Genomic DNA, 26735 nt, shown 5'->3' on the forward strand with positions numbered 1-26735 from the left:
GACTCCATCTTGAAGTCACTGTGTGGATTGTGGAGCCTATTGTAGTAGAAAATAATTATTTGTCAGTGTCCTAGTATTTCTGAGGGCTTCACTTAGAGAGAGAGAGAATGATGCGGTGACTCTCCCTTCTTCCTTTATGTGCGACAAAAGACATATTTCTGTTGTGCATTCTCCGTGGTTTAACATCTGTAGAAAAGTGCTCTGCTGGCATGTGGGGTGTGTGGAACACTGGAGCCCAGCAGGCATTTTGTGCATTACGCTGGGTCCATCTTCAGGTTTCCTTCTTTTGAAATCCGTTTGTCCCTAAGGCTACTCCATCTCCCCAGTCCCCGCTTTTAAAGTCTTACAACAAAATGCTCTGGTAAAAACGTAGCACATCAGTGAAATTGGCAGTACAGTTTTAACAACAAAGAGAGAGAGTAATTTTGGTTCCCCTCCGCAAACTACAGAGTAATTGGCATCAGCTCCCCCCCCCCCTTTCCATGTTAGCCAAACCTTGTCCTTATGACAAATATACACTTATCTGAAGCAAGTTAGACAGAAGAATCTGGATTTATATCCTCTCTTTCTCTCCTGTAAGGAGACTCAAGGCAGCTTATAAACGTCCTATCCTGACAACGGATACTCTGTGAGGTCGGTGGGGTTGAGAGAGTTCTGAAAGGACTATGACTGGAAACAGTATGGATATATGAAGACAAATTACTCTGCCTGGCTCAGGAGAACAGCAATTAAACCGTAAACTTTAATAGAAATGATTGAAAGCACCATATCCAAGAACCCAAATATCAACAAATGGAAACAATAAAGCAATACATGAACAACACAGGCAGACAGAGAAGGAATCCCAAAATATGCACAAAAGATGATGAGTATAAATAATATCCCTTCTTTGAAATCCTTCCGTTCAGTAGAGGCTTGAAGTACTCCAATTGCCAGTTTCATCCCATTGAAATTTCTTTTTTGGATGCAGTCATTTATTTCACACCATATAGAAAATTAGATTTTTAGACCTTTTCACAAACCTAGGCCCCTTCCGCACACGCAAAATAATGTGTTTTCAAACCACTTTCACAACTGTTTGCAAGTGGATTTTGCCATTCTGCACAGCTTCAAAGAGAACTGAAAGCAGTTTGAAAGTGCATTATTCTGCATGTGCGGAATGAGCCCTACAGACAGGGCTTCTGGGTTACATTTTAGATCTTATCACCCAAAGTCCTTAAAAAATAGCCTTCCATGTAGTCAGCCTATTCGCCTGAAAAGAAATTCTTCTCAGGACATTGATTTCAAAAGGGAAGCTGAGGGACTGTTGCAGGACTTCAAGAGCAGAGGTTACCCTAACGTAGGCGTCTGCAACCTGCGATTCTCCAGATGTTCATGGACTACAATTCCCATCAGCCCCTGCCACCATGCCAGCATGAACACCGGGAGAGCCGCAGGTTGCAGACCCCTGCCCAAACTACATATTGGAGTCAGTTTGGAAAAAGGTACAATCCTTCAATAGACAGGATCTTTTGCAGGAAAGATCTCCATCTGAGAGAAAGAAGAGATTAGAAGAGGAAGAAGAAGAGTTTGGATTTATATCCCCCCTTTCTCTCCTGCAGGAGACTCAAAGGGGTTTACAATCTCCTTGCCCTTCCCCCCTCACAACAAACACCCTGTGAGGTGGGTGGGGCTGAGAGAGCTCAGAAGAGCTGTGACTAGCCCAAGGTCACCCAGCTGGCGTGTGTGGGAGTGTACAGGCTAATCTGAATTCCCCATATAAGCCTCCACAGCTCAGGCGGCAGAGCTGGGAATCAAACCCGGTTCCTCCAGATTAGATACATGAGCTCTTAACCTCCTACGCCACTGCTGCTCCTACCTCCTTGGGTTATACACCAGGATCTCATACTATTCGGAGGATCATTGATCTTTATTAGTGTATAGTCTGATCACTTCCAGGCTGCAGCCTACCCCCTGGGGTTGGTTTTAGAAAAATGAAAAATTTGAAACAGACTCTGGTCAGTACCGATATTGAGCCTGCTAAGATGCATTTGCCTGTTGCGAAAGGGCATTGTGCTTGTGGAAGTTGCAGGGCGTGTGATTTAGCCATTTCTACTCAAGAATTTGTCCATCCTTTTATTAAATTCAGACGCATTATTAATCATTTTTTTCCAACTGCAATACCCAAGATTGTGTGTATGTAATCTCATGTGCCTGTCAAGCCTTCTACGTAGACCAGTAAAACAGAGGATTTTGGAACATTCCTCCAACGTCAGATTAAAAAAGGCAGATGAACTTTTAGTTCAACATTATATGCATGAAAATCACAGACAGAGACCTTTGGTTTTTGTGGCGTAGTGGTTAAGAGCAGGTGCATTCTAATCTGGAGGAACTGGGTTTGATTCCCCGCTCTGCCGCCTGAGCTGTGGAGGCTTCTCTGGGGAATTCAGATAAGCCTGTGCACTCCCACACACGCCAGCTTGGTGACCTAGGGATTGTCACAACTTTTTGGAGCTCTCTCAGCCCCACCTACCTCACAGGGTGTTTGTTGTTGGGGGGGGAGGGCGGGGAGAAGGGCAAGGAGATTGTAAGCCCCTTTGAGTCTCCTACAGGAGATAAAGGGGGGATATAAATCCAAACTTTTCTTCTTGTGTATTGTCGAAATTTTCTTCTTCTGTATTGTTGAAATCTTCTTCTTCTTCTTCTTCTTCTTCTTCTTCTTCTTCTTCTTCTTCTTCTTCTTCTTCTTCTTCTTCTTCTTCTTCTTCTTCTTCTTCTTCTTCTTCTTCTTCTTCTTCTTCTTCTTCTTCTTCTTCTTCTTCTTCTTCTTCTTCTTCTTCTTCTTCTTCAAGTAGTTGGGGTTTGAATCAGGATTTGGATATGAGTTGTTATTTGTGATCAATATCGCTTTGTACTGCCACGTTCCTTTCATTCTCTAATCCTGTTCTGTTTCTTTAAGTTCTGTCCATTTTTGGCGGAGACAGCTGCAAGCAACATAGGGTTAGCAGGCTTGTCTATGTCTTTCTCTGCTAATTATTGGGGATGCTTCATCCATTATTCTCAGATGCATTTTGGTTTGAGAATTTTGATGCTTCATCTTCTTAGTTATACTTTGGGGCTAGATGCCTTGATACCTTTTGCATATGTAAGTATGAATCATGTGAATTTATTTAACTGGCTGTTGTGGGTTTTCCAGGCTGTGTGGCCGTGGTCTGGTAGATCTTGTTCCTAACATTTCGCCTGCATCTGTGGCTGGCATCTTCAGAGGTGTGAAGATGCCAGCCACAGATGCAGGCGAAATATTAGGAACAAGATCTACCAGATGACGCCCACACAGCCCGGAAAACCCACAACAACCAGTTGAATCCGTCCGTGAAAGCCTTGGACAATACATTGAATTTATTCAGTTTGTTAAGTTTCTTTACGTATAATGTATTTTTACTGGAATTGTAACGTGGTCTCTGCAGAATTGTTGTGGGCTGAAGAGGACTAAGGTCGAAAGTGTATAACTACTGATATCTATTTGTATACTACTGTATACTACTGATATCTATTTGATGTTCACATGTGGCCAGCTTATCTCCTGACGTGGCATCCAGCTGAACATCGGGCAACTTGAGTACTTCCAACTTTTGATATTTATTCATGCTTATGCATGGCCAGTTTATCTCTTTTTATGATATCCAGGTGAGATCTGGCAACTGGAGTACTTCAAGTCTCTACTCAGCACAGGTGTCAAACTCGCGCCCCTCCAGATGTTATGGACTGCAGTTCCCATCATCCCCTGCCAGCATCATGCTGGCAGGGGATGATGGGAACTGTAATCCATAACATCTGGAGGGCCGCGAGTTTGACACCACTACTGAATCACAAGGATTTCACTGAAGGGATATTATTTATACAGAGACTCATTATCTTTTGTGCATATTTTGGGATTCCTTCTCCGTCTGTCTGTGTTGTTCATGTATTGCATTATTGTTTCCATTGTTGATATTTGGGTGATTGGATATAGTGCTTTTAATCATTTCTATTGAAGTGTATGGTTTTGTTGCTGTTCTTTTGAGCCAGGCAGAGTAATTTTTCTTCACATATAGAACTAAGACTGGCCCAAGGTCACCCAGCAGGCTTCATATGTAGGAGAAGGGAAACAAATCCAGTTCACCAGGTAAGAGTCTGCTGCTCTTAGCCACTATACCAGTGGTTCTCAACCTGTGGGTCGCGGCTCCTTTGGGGGTCGAACGACCCTTTCACAGGGGTCGCCTAAGACTCTCGGCATCAGTGTTCTCCATCTGTAAAATGGATAAATGTTAGGGTTGGGGGTCGCCACAACATGAGGAGCTGTATTAAAGGGTCGCGGCATTAGGAAGGTTGAGAACGACTGCACTACATCATTCTGGCTGTCTGGTTGATGAGTGGTTGTCACCTAGGGAGAAGGGTTCTGTTTTCCAGAAAAACGTTTGATTGATGATGGTAAAACAGAGCTTTTAGTGGACTGTTTGATAGGAGAGCACAGTTTGTTTCCAAACATAAATTTATTACCTCTGAGTTCTGCTGATTTTCCCCTCCCCACTTTGAGATAAAATATCAGAAAGATGTTCAGGAGGGGTTGGATACCTTTATCTACATTTTTCATAGAAAGACAAGGCTAGAGATGAATACTAACTCTAATGATAAGAGACTGCACCATGTACACACATTTTTAGCCCCACATAGTGTGTATTTAACACCGTGGTGGCGAACCTTTGGCACTCCAGATGTCATGGACTACAATTCCCATCAGCCCCTGCCAGCATGGCCAACTGGCCATGCTGGAAGGGGCTGATGGGAATTTTAGTCCATAACATCTGGAGTGCCAAAGGTTCGCCACCACTGAACATGTGGGTGCAGGGATGCTGGTGCTGTGCCTGGTGCTGAATCCCACCACCAGGAAGGGCGGTGGCTATACACTGTTGGATTTGCCCCTTCATCGGGTCAAGTGCCCTGGAAAGGGCAAATCCTCCAGCATGACTGCCCGCTGCTCCCATTGGCACCCCCCCCCCCCGGGAAGTGTAAGTGCTGACCATTAGCTTAGATGGCTTAATAACAGGGCTGGGCAGATTCACGGAGAAGGCAGAGAGATCTGTTGATGGCTATTAGTCTGGATGTCTGATTGGAACTTCCCTGTGCAAAAGCTACATAGCTCTGAATACGAGTTACCCGTGTGTCAGCCACAACATTGCCGGTTCCTGTGCTTGTGGGTCTTCCCAGGCATGTACCGTGTTGCCCCAAAAATAAGACAGTGTCTTATATTAATTTTTGCTCCCAAAGATGCGCTATGTCTTATTTTCAGGGGATGTCTTATTTTTCTGTGTTCTGTTCGTCAGGCATGCTTCCAAACAAAAGCTTTGCTGCGTCTTACTTTTGGGGGATGCCTTATATTTCGCACTTCAGCAAAACCTCTACTACGTCTTATTTTCAGAGGATGTCTTATATTCAGGGAAACAGGGTAGTTGACCACTTTGGGAAACCGTTCTGCAGGGCTAAATGGACGTCTGGTCTGATGCAGTGGCGCTCCCTGTTTGTTCTTTTAATCAGATCTTCAGCTCTGTGAGGGGAAAAAAAACACCTCAGCAATCTCCAACCTGAAAGACAACAGGGTTGATGACCAGGCCCACTTGGGTGTTAAAATTTGTGAATTATGAACTGGTTTTAATGACAGATTATCTGGCCTGGCCTATCTCCCACAGAGCGTGTGAGTATTTGGGGTTCATGTTTACAAGCATTGCCATAGCGCCGTGGTAGCGAACCTTTGGCACTCCAGATGTTACAAACTACAATTCCCATCAGCCCCTTGGCCATGTTGGCAGGGGCTGATGGGAATTGTAGTCCATAACATCTGGAGTGCCAAAGGTTCACCCCCACTGCCATAGCGGGTCCTCTGTTGCATTTAGAAACCCCCCTTTCTCTGCCTTATCGGCTGAAAGTAACAAACTACAGATCCCATCAGCCCCTGCAATTGGCCATGCCAGCAGGGGCTGATGGGAATTGTAGTACATGAACATCAGAAGTGCCAGAGTTGGACACCTCTGGTTTAGACTAAACACATCTCTATTAGTGAAAAACTTGCTATGATGGAAAAAAGGAACATCACCAAAGCTGGATCTCTCTGTTTCTCCTTACACTTGCCTACATTTGGAAACTCAGAACGTGTTGGAAACCAGAACATTTCTGAGCCTTTTTTTTCTTCCGTTGCAGTTAGCTAGTGGCTGGAACCCCTGTGGCGGCATCCCACAGCGCCCTTTGTGTGGGGCTAATATCATCGGTATGGATTTAATTGCCGGCTAATCCTGATTAAGCCCTTCCATTCATGAAGTCTGTGACCAGAATCCGTCCTTGTTATCCGGGTAGCTCCAGGTGTCCCGTCGTAATGTTCGGCTCTGTAGTTTACAGAGTTTTCCGCCTTCCGCTTGGAACTGCCTGCAAAAAAAGAAAGAAAAGAAAATCAGGGTATTGATTCACATCCCAGTGGAAACAGTCAGGGAGGGCTAGAAAATGGGACAGGTTTGCACGATTAAACTACGACGCTTGGAAATGTTGGCAGCTGCCCATCTTCATAAGGCTTGTGGAACTCTTTCTGGTGAGCTGAAGCATTTGTGGTAGTTTGCGAGCACCTGGCGTTCACGTGTCCTGTTCATGTTGGACTTCTGTTTGGCTGCAGGGGGTGAGTGAACTGGCCATCTGCCTCCAGATGGTTCTCCTGTTATCGGTGGGTGGATCTTTCGAAACATGCTTTCCTCTCCTTTGCTTGTTGCAGCTTTACCTTGTCTGCCGTGTACGTGTTGGACAACCCCGTGCAAAGCAGCCCCCGGCAAAACGGTAGCATCTGAATTGTTCCATAAATGGATACTTGGGCAACGCTGATGGAATGTGACATGAATGTTGTGTTAGAAGCCATAAGTGGAGGAAGCAGAATCTCATGGGTGGGGGCAAAATGTCTGGCAGTGGGGCCTCCATTGCTTCTCCATGTCTTTGAATTGGCCATGGTTCAGACTAGGGAAAGAGAGGTTTCCCCTTAGAATCTGGAGTCTCTGGGTGAAGATGTTTGGCCTGCATGGCTTGTGGACTAAAGCACTACTATGGCATTGAACTGCAACTGGGTACCTCTGTTGTCCTGCACATCTTGATCATCATAGTATTATAAAAGTGGAATATATTTTTAATCTCAAACATCAAATGATGCAGAATTGATGTGCAAAATGTATCTTGTTAAGGCAGGGTTTTCCAACCTTTTCGACGTCACGGTACCCTTGACCTCATTCTTCATATCTCACAGTACCCCTGCCATCCTCCCCCACCTTCTCCTCCCAGTTCCCCTGCTTGCCACCCCCCAGGGTGAAGGGAAGCAGGGTGGGTGGGCGTGGCTGGGAAGTGGCTGCTGACCTTGGGGCAGGTCCTGCCCCCTTGGCCAGCTTCATATCCTTGCTGGTGCTGGTGGAAGACCCCGCAAAAGTGAGGGGGGGGGGCGGTAGCATTGCCGTGGTACCCCTGGGACATGCTCACGGAACCCCAGGGTACCATGGAACCCTGGCTAGGAATCGCTGTGTTAAGGTGACCAGCCCAGCTCAAAATGAACAAAGGCATGGATAGTTTTTGTGCATTACTGTGGGGATCTTTTTTCTTTTTCTTTGTTTCACAGAGTGGAGGGAGAATTCCCCCCACCAAACAATTGAAGCCACCTCAGATTTGTGTGTGCATTTGCATTAGAATTCAGAAGTCTCTCTCCTGTAGAAGAAGAGGAGGAGAAGGAGGAGTTTGGCTTTATACCCCACCTTTCCCTCCTGTAAGGAGACTCCAGGTGGCTTACAAGCTTCTTTCCCTCCCCGCTACAGACACCTTGTGAGGTAGGTGGGGCTGAGAGAGTTCTGAAGAACCATGACTAGCCCAAGGTCACCCAGCAGGAATGTAGGAGGGCAGAAACACCAGATAAGCCTCTGCCACTCATGTAGAATATGAGCTGTACAGATTAGTATAAGAAATGTGGACACAGGCTTCTCACGTGGGGGTGGCTGCACTGAAGTACCTGTGCTGGGTTAAATACATATTAGTTTACTCATAATTCTTAAAGCAATCCAGGAACATTGTGGAAGAGAAAGGGTAGTGGAGCTCCAAGTTTTGGCGTGTGGGGCAGAGTGGTGGGGAGATACCCACAGGTACTTTATGGGAAGCTTTGTGGGCCTCCCTGTGATCCTTCAAAGCATTCTCCTCGACTCCCTTGATGGTGTGGTGGGAGCTGTACTTCTTCCAGACCTTTCCTCTGCTAGCAAAAGGAATACGAAAGTGGTTCTGGTGGGTTTTCCGGGCTGCGTGGCCGTGGTCTGGTGGATTTTGTTCCTAACGTTTCGCCTGCATCTGTGGCTGGCAACTTCAGAGGTGTATCCCAGAGAAAAGTCTGTTTCACACTGTGTCGTATTGTGAAACACATTGTGTTTCACAATATGAAAGTGATTCCACATTAAAATAATACCGGGGGGGGGGGGGGGACATAACTGGATTCAGCCTCTGGTAGGTGAGAGGAATACCAAAATGGCAATCCCTTCCCCACCTACTCAGAGCTGTGTAAATACATTGCTGCGTACAGGAGAGGGATTTGATCCTTCCTTTGGATTTTGGTGTGTTTTTGTGGTGTTGGTACTGGTGCTGGTGGTTCTGGTGGTGCTGGTGGGAATAGAATGTAACAGATTCTCCCGTTGAGTGTCTGGGAAGTGCTGAACAAACATTATGTGCCAGCAGCCTGTCCCCGCGTGGAAACCGGCCGGTCCCAGTGTAGCCTCTGCTGTGGCCATCAGCGTAAGTTGTGTGCGTCATACAAGGCTTTGAGCTGGAGGCTTTGGGCTATTTGCGGCTGTTGTGCGGAGAAGAGGGTCTCTCGTGCTTCGCCTTTTTTTTTTTGGACTTCAGTTCCAGCTACAGCTGTTGTGCGCTGCTGCCGCGGCTGCACACTTACAGAATTCCTAAGCAGGTGAATTGGAGTCTTGCCAAGCTCTGCTCAGGGCATACCTAATCATGCCTTTTTGGGGGGGGGGGGGAAGGGAAGTTGGTTTGCAGAAGTAGTTATTTTAGAATGACTCTGTAGGGCAGTGTTTTCCAACCTTTTCGACGCCACGGTACCCTTGACAACCCCTGCCATTGTCTTGCCACCTTCCCCTCCCAGTTCCCCTGTTTGCCACTCCCCATCTTCCCCTCCCAGGGTGAAGGGAAGCACGGGGGGTGGGGGGTGGGAAGTGGCTGATGACCTTGCAGCAGGCCCTGCCCCCTGGGCTAGCTCCATATCCTTGCTGGTGCCGGCGGGAGACACCACAAAAGGGAGGGGGGCCGGTAGCGTTGCCGCGGTACCCCTGGGACACGCTCACGGCACCCCAAGGTACCACAGAACCCTGGTTGAGAATCGCTACTGTAGGGCATAAGTAAAGCAATTCTGTAACCTTACGAGGGCTGGGGAGAGACTTGCTCCGCGCAATCAGCACAAAACATTTTGTTCCTTGTGTCTCTGAAGAGCAGGTAAATGTGGTTGTCTAGGTCTCAGCTATTTTGGGAAATGGGAATGGTGTTGTACTTGTTTGTGAACCTTCAGGAAGGACCTGAAGGGTTTTGCGGAAGGCTAGTGGTAGGGTAGTCGTTAGGAGCATCGGACTCTAATCTGGGTAACTGTGACTGGCCCAAGGACACCCGTCAGGCTCCCATGGAGAAGTGGGGTATCGAATCTGCTTCTCCATGTTGGAGTCCTCTGTCTTAACCACGACACCATGTTGGCTCTCAGGTTGTGCCTTGCAACCAGTTTACTTTTGTTACTATGATTACGCTGTCCTTTTTTGCCATCCCAAATAATGCTTTAAAATGCATGACCCTTCCAGATCCGTCATGGATGGTCAGCTGATGAAATCTTTGTTAGGTCGGTGGATGGCCGTGTCAGTTGAGCAACTGACTGGCCAAATGCCCAACCCTCCTCCACACATCCCCGGATAACGATCCAGGTTGCAGGTGACCGTTTGGAAGTTATTGGTAGTTCATCTTCATGTGGCTTTTGTATATTATGGCCACATCTGGCAATAGCATCTCTGCTTGGTTGGAGATAAGCAAGCTGGCTGGGCAGAGAAATGGAGCTAGGGAAAATGGAGCCCGGTGCAAAATCTGAGTTTTGCTCCCCCCCCCCCCCCATTCATTTGTTTTTTGTATTTTTAGTGTTTTTTCAGTTTTTTTGCCTGCAGGGGGCACTGTTTTTAGGCTAGCACAGGGGTAGGGAACCTGCGGCTCTCCAGATGTTCAGGAACTACAATTCCCATCAGCCCCTACCAGCATGGCCAATTGGCCATGCTGACAGAGGCTGATGGGAATTGTAGTTCCTGAACATCTGGAGAGCCGCAGGTTCCCTACCCCTGGGCTAGCAGCACCAAAATGTCAGGGTATCTTTAAGAGACTATCCTGATGATACCAGCCAGGTTTGGTGAGGTTTGGTTCAGGGGGTCCAATGTTATGGACTCTCAGAGGTGTAGCTCCCATCTCCTATTAGCTCCCATTGGAAACAATGGGGGATGGAGCACCCACTTTGGGAGTCCATAACTCTGGACCCCCTGAACCAAACCTCATCTAACTTGGGTGGTACCATCAGGAAAGTCCCCTGAAAACGTTCTAAAATTTTGGTGCTGCTAGCCTAAAAACTGCACCCCCTGCAGGCCAAAAACTGAAAAACACTAAAAAATACCAAAAAACCCCTGAAATTTTTGCTGCCCCTCCCAGGCGTGAGCCCGGTGCTATGCGCACCCCCCCCCCCAGTCCCCTTGTAGATACGCCTCTGCTGGGTTTCTGAAGGAATGAATTGTTTCTTTCAGACACAGGTAGGAGAAGATCGCCCTGATAACAGTTGAGGACTCATGTACATTCTGCTGTTGTCTGCTTGCCTGTCATGTCTTGAAGTTGTTGGCATTTTGTCAATTAAGACTTTCCATGTACTGTGTGGAAAACACCAAATTCAGCAACGAGGCAGGAGAAAATCACTTGTGATCCCGTCTCGCCCTTGCTACCAGGTTGGTGCCGCTCGGCTCCATCTTTGTGGGAAAATGCTGCTTATTTTGCGGAATTGGATTTAGATGGATCCATTACTAATGTCCTTTCCAAATATTGGCTTTCTTAGTCCGTAATCTGATGCTGACGGCTTATTTTATTAGGGGCCGGTTGGACATCCGGCACATCGGAAATCTCCCCGCCGTTTTCTTTCAACAACGCTTCCATCTGCCTTTTTTTTCCTTTTGGGATTTTTGCACTGAAGTCCAGTTTGAATGGCCAATCTCTTCTCTCTCTTTTTTTAACCACTTGCTGTCTTGGTAGCTCTGTGAGATGCCCCAGTAGGTGTCATTGCATAGCGGGAGAGAATGTGGAAAGTCCCAGCTTTGGTCATGTGTGGGTATTTTTTTGAGGGAGGGGCGGAGGGAAGTAGCAGATGTTTATGTCTGCCAAAGATTGCAAAGAACCATGGCCCGTCAGAATGTGCTGGGCGGGCTCACAATGTCCAAAGTAGTATCGTCTTGTAGAATTTATAACGGAAGCAGCTGAGAGCAAGAGTTGGGGGAAAGTTTGACACTCGGAGCCTTCAATGCCAATGGAAAGACGTCAGTATCTTCCACCTTAGGGACCCCCCCCCCCACACACACACACACAATCTTGCAACTATTCCACTCTCATTTGGTTTCCAAAGCATCTTGGATTTGGACAAGCTGGCAGAACTGGATGTTTGAACGTTTCAGCCAGTGGTTACAATGCTTAGAACAGGGGTCTGCAACCCACGGCTCCGAAGCCGCATGTGGCTCTTTCAGCCTTATACTGTGGCTCCGAGTGGCCTGGAGGTCGGAGGGTAGCGTGGGCGTGTCCCTCCAGCCCTCCAGAGCCACGCTGGAAGGAAAGACAACTGGAGGGACCAAACTGGAGGTCACTCCGTGTGTCCCCTCCACTCACCTCTCCTTCCAGCGCTGCTCTGGAGGACTGGAGGGACATGCCCACGCTGCCCTCCAACCCTTGGATGTCAGAGGGTAGCATGGGCGTGTCCCTCCAGAGCAGCCACCATCCCCCCTCTGCCTCATCGAGCAGGCAGCTGCCTGCTCTGTCGGGCAGAGGGGTTTTCCCTGCCTGGTGACTCCGCCTCCCAGCGCTGGAAGGAAAGGTGAGTGGAGGAGCCGAACCGGAGGTGGCTCCATGCAGAGCCGCCTCTCTGGCTCGGTAGATCTTCGAGGCCATGGGAAATGGGTCCAAATGGCTCTTTGGGTGGTAAAGGTTGCCGACCCCTGGTTTAGGAGGCTCACTACTGTCCTAGCCTCATCACTGAAGGAAGAGTGAGGGTCACCTGTTGACTCCACAGAAGGCTCGTAAGGGAGAGGGAGGATTCACTTTGTAATGTCGTTGGCACAGGTGTCAAACTCGCGGCCTTCCAGATGTTATGGACTACAGTTCCCATCATCCCCTGCCAGCATCATGCTGACAGGGGATGATGGGAACTGTAGTCCATAACATCTGGAAGGCCGCGAGTTTGACACCTGTGTGAGGTTTCAGTCTTGTGAGTTTTCAGTCTCAGATGATCAGTACAGGGGAAATGAGTTCTAGCTAAAAGGTAAAGGTGGTCTCTGCAAGCACCTGGTCATGGCTGACTTTTGGGATGATGTCACATCATGATGTTTACTAGGCAGACTGTTTTATGGGGTGGTTTGCCATTGCTTTCCCTGGTCGTCTACCCTTTACCCCCAGCAAGCCTGGGTACTCATTTTACCAGCCCCAGAAGGATGGAAGGCTGAGTCAACCCCGAGCTGGCTACCTGAAATGGACTTCCGTCGGGATTGAACTCAGATGATGAGGAGAGCTTTGACTTCAGCTCTTGCAGCTTGCTCCTCTGTGCTACAGACGGCCTCAGTGGGTTCTGTCGGGAATGAAAATCTTGGTGGGTGTCAGACTGGGTTTCCAAAAGAGACCAAAGCAAGGCTGAGCTTATGGCTAGAAACCATAATGAGGAAATTGGCATGGTCCGTGGTGGAACCTCTGTTTCGCATGCAGAACCCCTGATCAGACCGTAGCATCTCCCCTTCAGAGGTCGTGTGAAGCTGCCTCATTGTTTCATCCAGGTCGGTATTATCTGCCCTGACTGCCAGTGGTTCTCCAGGAGCTCAGGTTGAAGCCTCTTCACATCACTTGTTACTTGGTCCCTTTGGCAGGAGACGCCAGAGATTAATCCTGGGACCTTTTGCTTCCAAAGAACTTGGCCTTGCATTGAGCCAGGTGACTACCCCCTAGTTCAGGGGTATGGTTCAATTGGTCATACTGGCGGGGGCTGATGGGAATTGTAGTCCATGAACATCTGGAGAGCTGCAGGTTGCAGACCCCTGGCCTAGTTACTGGTAGCAAGAAAGGATTAGCTTTGCCTGAGACTCTGGAGAACAATTGCCAGTCATTGTGGGTTAGGTGGGCTAACTGTATGTGAGCTTCCTCACCTCTTGACTAGAGGAGGGAAAACCTACCACTGTGTAGGCCTGCATCAAAATTCCCTTGACTGTCCGTCTGTATCCCAAGGAAGTCCCCCTTGTTTCTGTTTCCTGTCGAATCTTTCTATGTTGTTAGCCACCTGGTTTGCATTGCAAGTCTGTAAAACTTCCCTGGGGGAGAAAAACTTGCCTGCCTGCTCTGTTTCTCATTTGAGATACCGTCACATTGACTGAACTCTTTCAGAAAGGATTCTAATGGTGGTTGACGGAGGGGGTATGAGGAATTGTTTAATGGAAATGCTTATCTTAGTTGTAGTAGGTCTAGAGCAGGGGTAGGGAACCTGCGGCTCTCCAGATGTTCAGGAACTACAATTCCCATCAGCCTCTGTCAGCATGGCCAGTTGGCCATGCTGGTAGGGGCTGATGGGAGACCCTGAACATCTGGAAACGTTCCTGGTCTAGATCCATGGTGGCAAACCTATGGCACTCCAGATGTTCATGGACTACAATTCCCATCAGCCCCTGCCCGCATGACCACTGGTCCAGTGTATGGTGCACCGTGGCCTAGAAGATGAAGAGTTTGGATTTAAATCCCCCTTTTTCTCCAATAGGGAGACTCAAAGGGGCTTACAATCTCCTTTCCCTTCCTCCCCCCCACAACAGACACCCTGTGAGGTGCATGGGGCTGAGAGAGCTCCGAAGGACTGTGACTAACCCAAGATTACCCAGCTGGCATGTTTTGGAGCGCACAAGCTAATTTGGTACCCCAGATAAGCCTCCACGGCTCAAGTGGCAGAGCGGGGAATCAAACCCGGTTCTCCAGATTGCAGTGCACCTGCTCTTAACCACTACACTATGCTGGCTCTCTAGCCTAGGTGCTTAAGGTGCTCTCGAGCCTAAATGCTCTAGCCTAGATGCCTAGGGCAACCTCCACCCATCTTCCTGCCTTCAGATACCTGTCTACTAAAGAAGAGAGCCAGAGGGCAGCGAACACAAGAGGAAGTATTTAGGCATGATTGATGTTTGATTGTGGAGGGCCGCTGTGTGATGCGTCCAAAGGGTCCACCTGTTCCTGTAAATCAGCAGGTTTTTGACTTGTTACTTGACTCCTTTCTTTGCTAACCCTTCCTGTGAAATATTTTGCCCCTGCAGTGGGAACCCGGGAAAGAGGCTGAGCAGAAAAAGAATAAACACCCAGTACATTCTAGCAGTAAATGGCTAATAATACTTTTTTTATTGGATTCCTCAAAAAAAAACCCCACCGTTTTAAAAAACTAAAACAAATGCATAACTTCTTTATGTGTTTCAGACCGCATCTGCAGGCTGGCAAGCATTCACAGCGATCAAAGAGGCGGCTGTGATCTTGCAGCGTCTGGTTTATTTCTCCCCCCATCCCTAACAGTTGCCATGAAGACAGACTAGAGAATCATAAATAAAGGTACTGCTAAGCTGCATCGGTTGGAGGTTGTTGGCTAGCGGAGGAGGAGGGGTTTGGAGCAGCGCCCGTGATTTGAAAGCGAGGCCGGTGGAAGGAACTTGCAGGGAGAGCCGCTGCTGAATAATAAGTGGATGGCTTTCCCTCTGAGGTAGCAGAGAAAAGGCCACATCTGATTCGGTGACAGTTGCGAGGGGTGTGTGTGTGTGTGTGTGTGTGGATTAGAATATCTTCCCTTATAGGATTGGAGCTTTTCAGTTGAGGAAAAATATGACTCTGTGGGGGGAAATAACATGATAGCGGTTGATTTAAAATTGCGGATGGGGCGAGAAAAGGGGAGGGAGAGAACTTAGTTTTCCCTTGATTTATCCCTCTGATATATATTTATGCTTTCTTTACACTGAATTTAGCATAATGCAGTTGGTTCTGTTTCCCGTTCAATCCTCACAGGGAGCCTGTAAGTATGACATAGGCTGAGATATTGTGTCTGGCCCAGGGCCATCTTGCAAACTTCATGGCGAGGGCAGGAGTCTCCAGATCCTGTTCCTATGCTCTGAACACTTATACCTCCACTGGCTGTCCTGATTTTAGGGCACCCAGTCCCCAAAAATTTGGGGACTGATTTTAGGGCAAGCCATAGTGCTAGAACTCAGGACAACCCATGAAGTTGATGGGCAGTGGATTCAGGCCTCATAAAACGATGTGAGAAGAGCCCTGCTGGATCAGACCAGAGGTCCAGCTCGTCTGGCATCCTGCCTCACACAATGGCCAAGCAGTTAACTTGAAGGGAAATCCTTTACTCCTACTTGGGATTCAGTTATTGTGGGTTAAGACAGCTTCAAAACGCCCTATATGAATTTGACCTTCTTGCATTCCCCTTTCAGTTCCTTCTAACTATTCTTCTCAGTGTATTGTCAAAGGCTTTCACGGCCGGAATCACTTGGGTGCTGTGTGGTTTCCGGGCTGTATGGCCGTGTTCTAGCAGCATTCTCTCCTGACGTTTTGCCTGCATCTGTGGCTGGCATCTTCAGAGGATCTGGATATTCAGAGGATATTCTTCTCAGTATTGTGAAGGTCTCTCTTTTGACATCAGATATTAACAGTTTTGGACTTTAGGGACGAGGCTGAACTTAGTAGCACTGTGGCCACTGTTCCCAATTGGTGCTGCAACAGCTGTAACTCGCACCTCTCAGAAACAAGGCCAACATCAGTTCTCCTGTGATTGGTTCTGATACTTTATTACAGCCTGTTACCTCCTGCCTTTAGCTTCCCTGCCTCCTGGGACCGCTTCCTGGTTAGCCTTCCTGCCTTGCCAGCACAGCTCTTCCTGCCTCTCAGCTTGATCCGGTGTGAAGTTTCATTTCCGCTCCAAGTGACCTCGTCTTTCTTCTGTCAGAGGAGGCTCTCTGTGAACGTTCCACGCCGCCTGTTTTCATCCACTCAGCGTTTAGGATGTGAGAATGGCTGCAGATGCATTGCATCTGCTCAGCTGCTGGAAGCTAGAGGCTGCTTTCCTGATTCTGTTGTCTTCCAAAAATCCCATAGCACATTAAAAATGTAAACTCTGGAGGGGGAGGCGTGTCTGTAAGTCACATGGGTGAGTGTTAGTTACAGTAAGATCTGTCTGAGCTGTTACTTTACCAGGATCTGAAGCTAGTGAGAAAGTATCATGTGCTGTTAACAAATCAAGTATGCTGTTTATCTCAATGTTTATTTGATGCAAAGTTTTGCTAAACCAAGGAAGTCTTTTTCTTCCTCCAAGGAAGGTCATAGCAAGGCCTTGCGATTTTTGCACTGGTATTTTCAAAGGCTGCTGAAAGACTGTTAACTACACGTCTGGAGATGAATGCTTTTCCTCTGCGGCTGGGCATTTTGTGGTCAGTTTTAAAATGCACAACACACTTTTTCTTTGCTGTGTTGAGATAAGGCAGTGGCAGTTTTCAAACGGTTTGTATGCCGCTTTTGGAAAACTCACATTGGAGAATTACCCCTGCACGCATTATCTGTTTGCTGATGAGATTTTTTTGTTATTTTGCCCTTTCTCCAAAGAATTCAAGGCAGTATATATGGATCTCTCCTATTTTATTCTTACAACAACCCGGTGAGGTAGACTTAGCCGAGAGACAGTGACTTGGACTGCAGTCACCCAGTGCTACTCTACCATAGAGATTCCCAAACATTTTGAACCCATGGGCATGTTTGGAATTTCGAAGACAGCTAGCGGGGCCCGCAGGAAAATAGCTGCCACAGGGCTGGATTCTGTCCCAAAACATTCAGAGGTTCCAAGCCAGGCACCCTTCTGTGATGGAGGCAGCTGTTCCCAAGCAAATGGTTCCTGCAGACTCAAAGGAGATGCTGTTCCCACGGAAGGGGAAGGAAGTCGTTTGATTCTTTGCTTTGGAAAAGAGACGCTTTGCAGAAGGGGCAAATGCCAAAAAGCAAGTGAGCACCAAGAGACATGCCAGGGGACACCATGATGGACGCCACTGTCCTTCAGAGCCTTCTGTTTGAGGAACAGATTTGTCCACTGGACAAGAGAGTGTAGTTCCTTCTGCTCTTTCAGCGTCCCTCTCCCCATTTGTGTGTGGTCTTCAACTGCTTCCTCCTCCCCTAGAGTTAATTTTTATTTATTTATAATTAGATGATTTCTAGGCCGCCCTACCCCACGCAGGCTCAGGACAGCTTCCAACAGTAAAATTAATCAAACATGAAAAACAATCAGCCATGAACCCATGACACCACAATACAACGTATTAAAGGTTGGAACCGAACATGCAACAATATGATCAATCATAAAAAGCAGAAGAAAACATCAGCAGCAACACAGAGAAAAAGGAAGGGGAGTGTGGGAGGCCAGCCAAATTGGGCACTGTTGATATTCTCAACTGTCGGCCTGGTAGAACTGCTCCATCTTATAGGCCAGTGATGGCGAACCTTTTCGAGACCGAGTGCCTAAATTGCAACCCAAACCCACTTATTTATCGCAAAGTGCCAACACGGTAATTTAACCTGAATACTGAGGTTTTAGTTTAGAAAAAACGGTTGGCTCAGAGGCGTGCGTTACTCGGGAGTAAGCTTAGTGGTAGTTGGTGGCTTTGCTTTAAAGCAACCGTGCAACTCTTCCAACGGGTGAATCACGACCCTAGGAGGGTTTACTCAGAAGCAAGCCCCATTGCCAGCAACCAAGCTTACTCCCAGGTAAAGGATTGCGCTTTAGTTTAACAGCTTAACAGGGCTACCTACACTGCTTCCTCAAAACTAGGTCTTAGGTTTAATGCTAATAATCGAGCCCAGTGGCCCAGACCAGCCTAGATGTGTGGAGGGGGCACTCTGTTTGCGTGTGCCCACAGAGAGGGCTCTGAGTGCCACCACTGGCACCCGTGCCATAGGTTCGCCATCACTGTTATAGGCCCTGTGGAAGTGTGGTAGGTCCCTCAGGGCCCAGGTCTCACTCCACAGAGCGTTCCACCAAGCTCAGACTGGAGCAGAAGAAACTGTGTCCCTGGCTGAGGACAGCCGGACATTTTTGGGGCCGTTCTTTTCCTCAGCTTCCAGCCTGGCCTCCTGTCGCCTGGCTCCAGAATTCTGTTTGTGTGAGTATATCCCCCACACCTTGTCCTGCCAAAATGGTCTGCCTTTATTCCAGCGGGAGTTTGGCCACGTAGATGCTAAAGAAGACCGATGCAGCGAACACTGCAAGCTTCCAGATGTAGGAAGGCTGCTCTTCACAGCTGCCTCGCATTCTTCCTCCCCCTGCACGGTTGTTTTTAATCTCTGTCTAGAGGGGGGGGGGGAAACACCTTAGCTGGGTTGCTCTTGCCCCAGATGATGCGTTTCTGTTGAAGGGGAGGAAGGTGACGTTGCCCTGAAGGTTTTAACTTGAGGCTCAGGCCTGGTTTGAGGTGTGATAGATGCTCTGAGACAATTCCGGCATCCTCCTCACACCCAGTGCTTCAATTGATTCGTCTGTCACATCCAAAATTTGTGAGCAGGTGAGCAAAGTTCTTGCCCTTGTTTTTTTCTAGTTCAGTGTTTCCATGTGCATCCTCCCGGGATGGTAGTTACCTGGGAGAGCCAAAATCCCCGGAGAAGCCCTAGATTCCCGTTCCTGGATGGTCAGGCTGGCACAGTGGGGTAGTGTGCAGAAGGGATAAGAACATAAGAACATAAGAACAAGCCAGCTGGATCAGACCAAAGTCCATCTAGTCCAGCTCTCTGCTACTCGCAGTGGCCCACCAGGTGCCATTGGGAGCTCACATGCAGGATGTGAACGCAATGGCCTTCTGCGGCTGTTGCCCCCGAGCACCTGGTCTGCTAAGGCATTTGCAATCTCAGATCAAAGAGGATCAAGATTGGTAGCCATAGATCGACTTCTCCTCCATAAATCTGTCCAAGCCCCTTTTAAAGCTATCCAGGTTAGTGGCCATCACCACCTCCTGTGGCAGCATATTCCAAACACCAATCACTGCGTTGCGTGAAGAAGTGTTTCCTTTTATTAGTCCTAATTCTTCCCCAGCATTTTTCAATGTATGCCCCCTGGTTCTAGTATTGTGAGAAAGAGAGAAATTTCTCTCTGTCAACATTTCTACCCCATGCATAATTTTTGTAGACTTCAATCATATCCCCCCCTCAGGCGTCTCCTCTCCAAACTAAAGAGTCCCCAAGCGCTGCAGCCTCTCCCTCATATGGAAGGTGCTCCAGTCCCTCAATCATCCTTGTTGCCCTTCTCTGCACTTTTTCTATCTCCTCAATATCCTTTTTGAGATGCGGCGACCAGAACTGGACACAGTACTCCAAGTGCGGTCGCACCACTGCTTTATATAAGGGCATGACAATCTTTGCAGTTTTATTATCAATTCCTTTTCTAATGATCCCCAGCATAGAGTTTGCCTTTTTCACAGCTGCCGTGCATTGAGTTGACATTCCCATGGAACTATCAACTAAGACGCCTAAATCCCTTTCCTGGTCTGTGGGGACAGCTGTGGGGAGGCAGATGCCAGGCGCCCCTTCTGCAACTGTCACACTCCCTCTTTCTTATCAGACAGCTTCTGATTGAAGCACTAGGGATAGCTGTCAGGGGCAGGTGCAAAAACACACACTTCGGCCCCGTGATCTCAAGCTGAAGAAACAGCAGAGGTGCAGATCTGAAAGAATTTTCAGGATACGTGGCCTGTGCAGACATCTGGTTCAGTGTCGAAAATAGGAAATTGCTTTTTTAAAAAAAATAATTGTTGGCGCACAGCTCATTCGTGAGGTTGAAAGTCCCCTTTTTATAGATCTCCCTGCGTATTTGTTTGAAGATGGCTTTTGTTGCCATCGGAGGCCAGTTTTGCCGGAACAAGTTTCAGAAGTTGTTTACCCCTTAATTGCTTTTAGCCTTTTAATTAGTTTTGCACCGCAGAGAGTAACCTTATGATAAAGCAAATCAAAGGGCAAAAATACAGAATAGAACACCCTTGTCTTGTACTGTGCGCGGTGCTGTGGATGCGGAGGCGGCTGACTCCCCCTCCCCCCTCCCGTGCAAATGAAGAAAGTGGCACAGTCAGGTCACTGCAGGATAAGAGTGAGGTCTCTGACTTCTTGGAGGACTTAATGGGTATACAAAAGAATTAACCAAAAGAAGAACCCCAGTATATACTGTCCTCAGCAGCACTGAGGATGGTATGTTGAGAACATTCGAGAGTCAAAGAGGAAAAAGGGGGCAAGGATTGCTGTGAAAATGTGTTGTCGAAGGCTTTCACGGCCAGATTCAGCCGGATTCTAACCCTAACCGCACCTTTGCATAGTAAGTTCCACCCAAACACTTACTGATTGGTTCCCTACCATGGGACATGGGCAATGCATACCCCACTAAAACATTCCTTTCTCACTGGACACAATGTGTAACCGACTTCCCTCTGTGATACACCTCTGAAGATGCCAGCCACAGATGCAGGCGAAACGTTAGGAACAAGATCCACCAGACCACAGCCACACAGCCCGGAAAACCCACCACAACCAATTGCTGGGAAAGTTTTGAATGCTGGGAAGGGGAAGAGATTTTGAGGAGTGAGGTTGAATTTCCAAATGGTTCCTCCCACCCGTGATTCCTTGCGGGCCCACAGGCTGTTGCTATATTGAATGGCGAAAGGGAGTGCCCTCTCCGCCTATCATGAAAGCACGAGAACCATAAGAGCCCTGCTGGATCAACCAATGGCCCACCTTCTCCGCCCATCCCATCCACACAGTGGCCAATCAGTTGCCTTGGAGAGGCCACAAATGAGGAAAAGACCAAGGCCCTCCCCCGGTTGTTTCCTCCTACTGCTAAACCTCTGAGGTTTGGAACATCTAAATATGGAAGTACCATTTGTTCACCATGGCCACTGACGGGCCTCTCCCCCATGAAATCTATCTACCACCCCCCCCTTTTAAAGCCATCTATATACTCTTGACTGTCACTACATCCATTGGCAGGGAACTCTGCAATTTAATTATTCATTGAGTAAAAAGCAATAAGTATCTCCTTCTGCCTGTCCTGTGCCTGTTAAACATCCCTGTGGGACCTTGGTGACTTCTGCAGGGCCTGTAAGACTTGAGTTGTTCCACCGGGCCTTTGGAGGGACCAGTCGCTGAGTGAAGTGCCCCCTGTTCTCCTGTTTTAAGGGTCCCTTAACGTCATTGGGACCCACCGTTCCCCCCTCCTCCTCGGGAGGGCTTTAAGTAAGGGTTTTTCGCAGGACGCCGATTTAGTGTAGTCGCTGTTTTAACGGAAATTAGTCTTTTATAGTTAGTGGAGCTTGAGTTATTAATTTTTATGCATTTTATTGATTGGTCAGTTATCTATTCGTTCCTCTTGTTGTGACTGTATTTTTACGGTGATTTGTGTTGTATATCGCCCAGAGCCCTTCGGGGGTAGGGCAGTATACAAAACCAAATAAATAAAAAAAAAAGAAATTTCATTGCGTGTCCCCCTAGCTCTAGTACACAGATGTCAAACTCGCGGCCCTCCAGATGTTATGGACGACAGTTCCCATCATCCCCTGCCAGATGCTGGCAGAGGATGATGGGAACTGTAGTCCATAACATCTGGAGGGCCACGAGTTTGACACCTATGCTCTAGTAGTATGAATGGGGTAGGGGGGAGGCTCCCCTTTCTCCATTTCATGCATTATTTCATAAACCTGTATCCTATTCCTCCTTGGCTTTCTCTTTTCTAAATTAATCCCCAGAGAATCTGTCCCCTTAATAGCAGCAAAGTGGCAAAAACTCGATTTTTACCTGTCTGGCCTGAGCCTCTCAAACTCAACGGACTTGCAGGTATGCAACACAAATACATCTGTCAATGAAGTTAACACAAGGGGAGTACAGAGGCACCTTGCCCTTTGGGAAGAACCTTGTTTTGCGGCCTGACTGGTTGCATTCTCTGCACGCACCTGCTTACAAGCACCATTTGCCAGGCTATGGTGTTTTTTGTCCTGGTTGCCGGAGCAGAGCTGTACATGCGTGTGCTTTAAAAAGAGCGGTGGGTTGCAGCAAGAGAGCCATCTGCTGGCGTAGCTGGGAAGCTGCCGTTCTTGGGCTTGGCAAGGAAAATCATGAGTCAGGTCAGCCACAAAGAATCCTTCGATTAGATTAGCCATTAAGAATGCTTAGAGGCGCATCTTACCCGTGACATGCCTCTGAAGATGCCAGCCACGGCTAGGAGCAAAAACTACCAGACCACGGCTATACAGCCTGGAAAACCCACAGCAGCCACTCCTTAGATGCTCTGAAGCCCTTTGTCTGGTGGGCGGGTATATTTTAAAGTCCCAGCCCCTCCCAGCTTGTTTTAATGTCCCCGTAGAACCCCTTCTTGCAGAATTCACTGTATCACTGATTTCACAGGGCAGTTCACTTCAACCAGGGAGGTGGTTGGCTTATTCCAGAGGTGGCGAACCTATGGCTCCCCAGATGTTCATGGACTACAACTCTCATCAGCCCCTGCCAGCATGGCCAATTGGTGATGGGAATTGCAGTCCTTGAACATCTGGAGTGCCATAGGTTTGCCACCACTGGCTTATTCTCACGGATGTCCTGTGTGACTTGGGGCTGACCAACCAACACATGGGTGGTGGGATCACTGATGGGGGGGGTGGGGTAGCGAGTCCTTGGTTAAGCAAATGAATGTTGCTGTCCTCTGACCCCCGTTAGGGCTGGGATGGGGGAGGGCAGTCCCTGGCTCCTCTGGTCTTAAGCAGTGGTGGAGCTACTAGGGCTGTGGTGGCGAACGTTTGGCACTCCAGATGTTATGGACTACAATTCCCATCAGCCCCTTCCAGCATGGCCAATTGGCCATGCTGGAAGGGGCTGATGGGAATTGTAGTCCATAACATCTGGAGTGCCAAAGGTTCGCCACCACTGTACTAGGGGATGGAGGGTGCGCCATGCACCGGGCACACGGCTTTGGGTCACATGGGGAGCAGAAAATCACCCCTCCCCTTCCCTCTCCCATTGGTGCTCTCCTCATGGCGCCCCACACTTGCTGCCTTTAGCAAACCAAGCAGGCTGGAGAACAGGCCTGCCTCTTCCCTTCCAGGCTGCAAACAACCTGGTGGGAACTACATTTCCCAGGGTCTCCTGGGAAATGTAGTTCCCACCAGGTCGTTTGCAGCCTGGAAGGGAACACAGGCAGGCCTGTTCTCCAGCCTGCTCGGTTTGCTAAAGTAAGTGGGTATGTGTGTGTGGGGGGGGAGTGCCACGGGGGGCAGGGGGGGCAGGCGAAAAAGCCAGAGTGTGCACTGGGTGCACTCTGGCCCAGCTACGCCTCTCGTCTTAAGAGAATGGGCTCTTGTCTCAAAGGCAAATGTCTTAGCCTTTCTTGAAGATGCAAAGCTTATCCAGTGTTTTGCTCATTCTGACTGGCAGTGTCAGTCCAGGGCCCCAAGCAGAGAAAAGTATTTCCTAATGCTGTAGATGCTCCTGCGGATTGAACACAGGACGTCCTTTGTGGAACTCGTGTGTGATGATGCCCCCTGTGCGTGTGCATATCTGTGGCACATGTGGTCACAGTAGCCATCACTGACCAGGGACTCGGGCAGAGAAATCAGTGTCCCAGCTTTTCCAACTGGAGATGCGAGGGACTGAATCTGAGACCTTTTGCATGCCAAACTGGTGCTCTGTTACTCAGTTGCAACCCCTCCCTCGTGGGGGGCTGGCCATCTCACGGAGGGCCCTATTAAAAGGTGCAGGTGGGGAGGGTAAAATGGAGAATGTTGTAAGCCTTGTTGGTCGGAGGGGCATATACGAATTAAGTAAATAAATACAGGGAAACAGTCCCGGGTCAGAAGTTTCAGCTGACCTTGACCTGTTGTGTTCACAAGAGGTGCTCTATCATACTCAAGAGCCAGTGTGGTTAAGAGCAGGTCTGGAGAACCGGGTTTGATTCCCCACTCCTCCACCTGAGTGGCAAAGGCTTATCTGGTGAACCAGATGTGTTTGCGCAATCCTGCATTCCTGCTGGGTGACCTTGGGCTAGTCACAGTTCTTCGGAACTCTCTCAGCCCCACCTACCTCACTGTTGCAGGGAGAGGAAGGGAAAGGAACTTGTAAGCCACCTTGAGTCTCCTTACAGGAGAGAAAGGAAGGTATAAATCCAAACCTCTTCCTGTCTAGCTACTTGTGCATGTAAGAAACCTGAGTGACTGGGAGTCAGGGTCACTAAAAGGGCTCTCTGTTCCTCTGGGGCAGGGGTCTGCAACCTGTGGCTCTCCAGATGTTCATGGACTAAATACGAGGAATTGGCCATGCTGGCAGGGGCTGATGGGATTTGTAGTCCATGAACATCTGGAGAGCCGCAGGTTGCAGACCCCTGCTCTGGGAACTTGTTTTTGCAGCTGTACTTTGCCTATCCTTGTGCTTAGAAGTGAAACTCATAATGCCAAGGGGACAGGGACCGTTCAGCTGTGGCACCCTCTCCACATCGAGTTGATTTGAGATTTTGATGCCAGATTGAAACACCGTAGTCTCCCTAGACCTGATAATTTGTTCAGGGTCTTTTTGTTTTGATGTTCGATGTATACATGTCCCTTAAGGCTTACTGTTATTGTAAGACTGACTTATTGTAAAACTATTTTGGGATATTATCAGTGAGATTGTCCAAGGCCTCCTCTTACTATTCATTAGGTGCACCCCCCACCCCAAAGATTTCTGCCAGTTCTTAATTGCTAGGGATTTTGTTGGGTTTTTTTAAGAAGTGTGCCTGTTTTTATTGATTTAACTGTTTCTGTTATTGGCAGCCATTTCCAGAGCCAGCTTGCTTAAAATAACTAAACAGATAAAGCGGGTCCATCATGTCCAGCGTCCTGCTTCCTCTAGACACCAGTCAGCTGCTTCCAAGAAGCTCTCAGAGGAGGCATGAAAATAATCATGACCTTCCTTTGTTTTTCCCTAGCATCAGGAATGCAGAGGGGAGACTGCCTCAGACCCTGGAGGCTCTACTTTGCCATCTCAGCTACTGCTACATCCGTCCTCCCAAAAATGTTTCCCATTTGCCCCTTTAACACCATTTAAACCTGCAACCGTTGTTCCATCTTGTGGCAGCAGATTCTAGAAATGTGCTTTATTGAACTCAGTTGAAGGTGTCCATTTCTTGTAACTGTAGCTGTTGCTTTTCTGTTTTAGGAAAGAAGGCACAAGTTGCATGAGGGAAAAGCAGATCCCAAGGTCTTTGCCATCAACCTAACAGGTAAGCCTGGGGAAACGGTAGACTACCATATGATGCAGCAGGCCCCCCCAACAGCCCCTGAGATGGGTGACTCGTAGGGTAACTCTGGTTGTCTGGGCAGCCTGCCTGAGTGTGCTGTGTAGAATATCCTGGAGGAGCCACCAGGGAGCTGACTGCAAGTGTGAAGGACACGAGAAGGTGATGCCTAATAGGTTTCTGTCTGTGTGTTCCTGCATGGGGGAAATCTTATAAAAACAGCCTGGAGGGGACTACAAACTTGCTAAGGAGGAGGAAGAATGCGTCCATCTGACTGCAGGCCACAAAGGAGGTGGACGTTACAAAGCAGATCCTTTTCCCCAGGACATCTGGGGTGTGGGGCTGGGGGCAGGGAACTGTTCCTTCAATATCCTAATGCAGGGGTCTGCAACCTGCGGCTCTCCAGATGTTCATGGACTACAATTCCCATCAGCCCCTGCCACCATGGCCAATTGTAGTCCATGACCATCTGGGGAGCCGCAGATTGCAGACCCCTGTCCTAATGCAAAGACCCCTGGTAGGAGCAGGAAGGTAAGTGCTGCACCTGCAGAGAAACTGTTATTTGTACCTAGGGTGTGGGAGGGCATGGGAATCACAATGATGGTGCTTGGTGTCCATTTTCCCCGTTGCTGAGTGTGATCCCTCTGACTCCCTCCCCCCAGCAGTAGAGGTTTTGCTCACCCACTGTTGCCCGCAACAGCGTGTTTCTGTGAGTGTCCCACAGTCGCTGGGTCACAATAGCTTGTCAGTTTTGCACAGGTTCCTCCTCTTGGTGTTCAGTGAGGGCATTTCCGTGTCAGGCCATCCTGTTGAAAAGGTTCACTGCTTCCAATTAATTGTAGTTGTTAAAATCTTTTGCGCCTTGTCTGTATCTCCCCCAGCTCATGATCCTTTCTTCTGATGTGAATTGGTTACTCTGGAAATTCAGTTGTTGGCACCTAAAAAACCCCACACTTTTCCAGATGCTGCAGGGGAACCACCTTGGAGAGGCTGTCCTCGCAGCGCAAGCTTTGTGCATCCTTCAGGGTAGATGGAGGAGAATTTCTTGTTTTAATGTGGGCTGATAATGGATAGGATATGTCTTCACACAGATGACCTCTTCGTATGC

General features: G+C 48.4%; 1 protein-coding gene across 5 annotated transcripts in view; it reads left to right on the forward strand.

Annotated features, from left to right (window-relative positions):
* The window catches only part of GNG7 (G protein subunit gamma 7), a 153673-nt gene that overhangs the window by 12432 nt on the left and 114506 nt on the right, over positions 1 to 26735 (forward strand). For 4 of the 5 annotated variants that reach the window (XM_048496073.1, XM_048496070.1, XM_048496074.1 and 1 more), the window contains exon 2: positions 25549 to 25612. The gene's annotated coding sequence lies outside the window, so the exon portion shown is untranslated. Of the gene's footprint in view, positions 1 to 14784; positions 14914 to 25548; positions 25613 to 26735 lie in introns of all 5 variants that reach the window. The other variant, XM_048496072.1, reaches the window with a different exon arrangement.

The sequence above is a fragment of the Sphaerodactylus townsendi genome, linkage group LG05 (assembly GCF_021028975.2).
Source record: "Sphaerodactylus townsendi isolate TG3544 linkage group LG05, MPM_Stown_v2.3, whole genome shotgun sequence".
Lineage (NCBI taxonomy): Eukaryota > Metazoa > Chordata > Lepidosauria > Squamata > Sphaerodactylidae > Sphaerodactylus > Sphaerodactylus townsendi.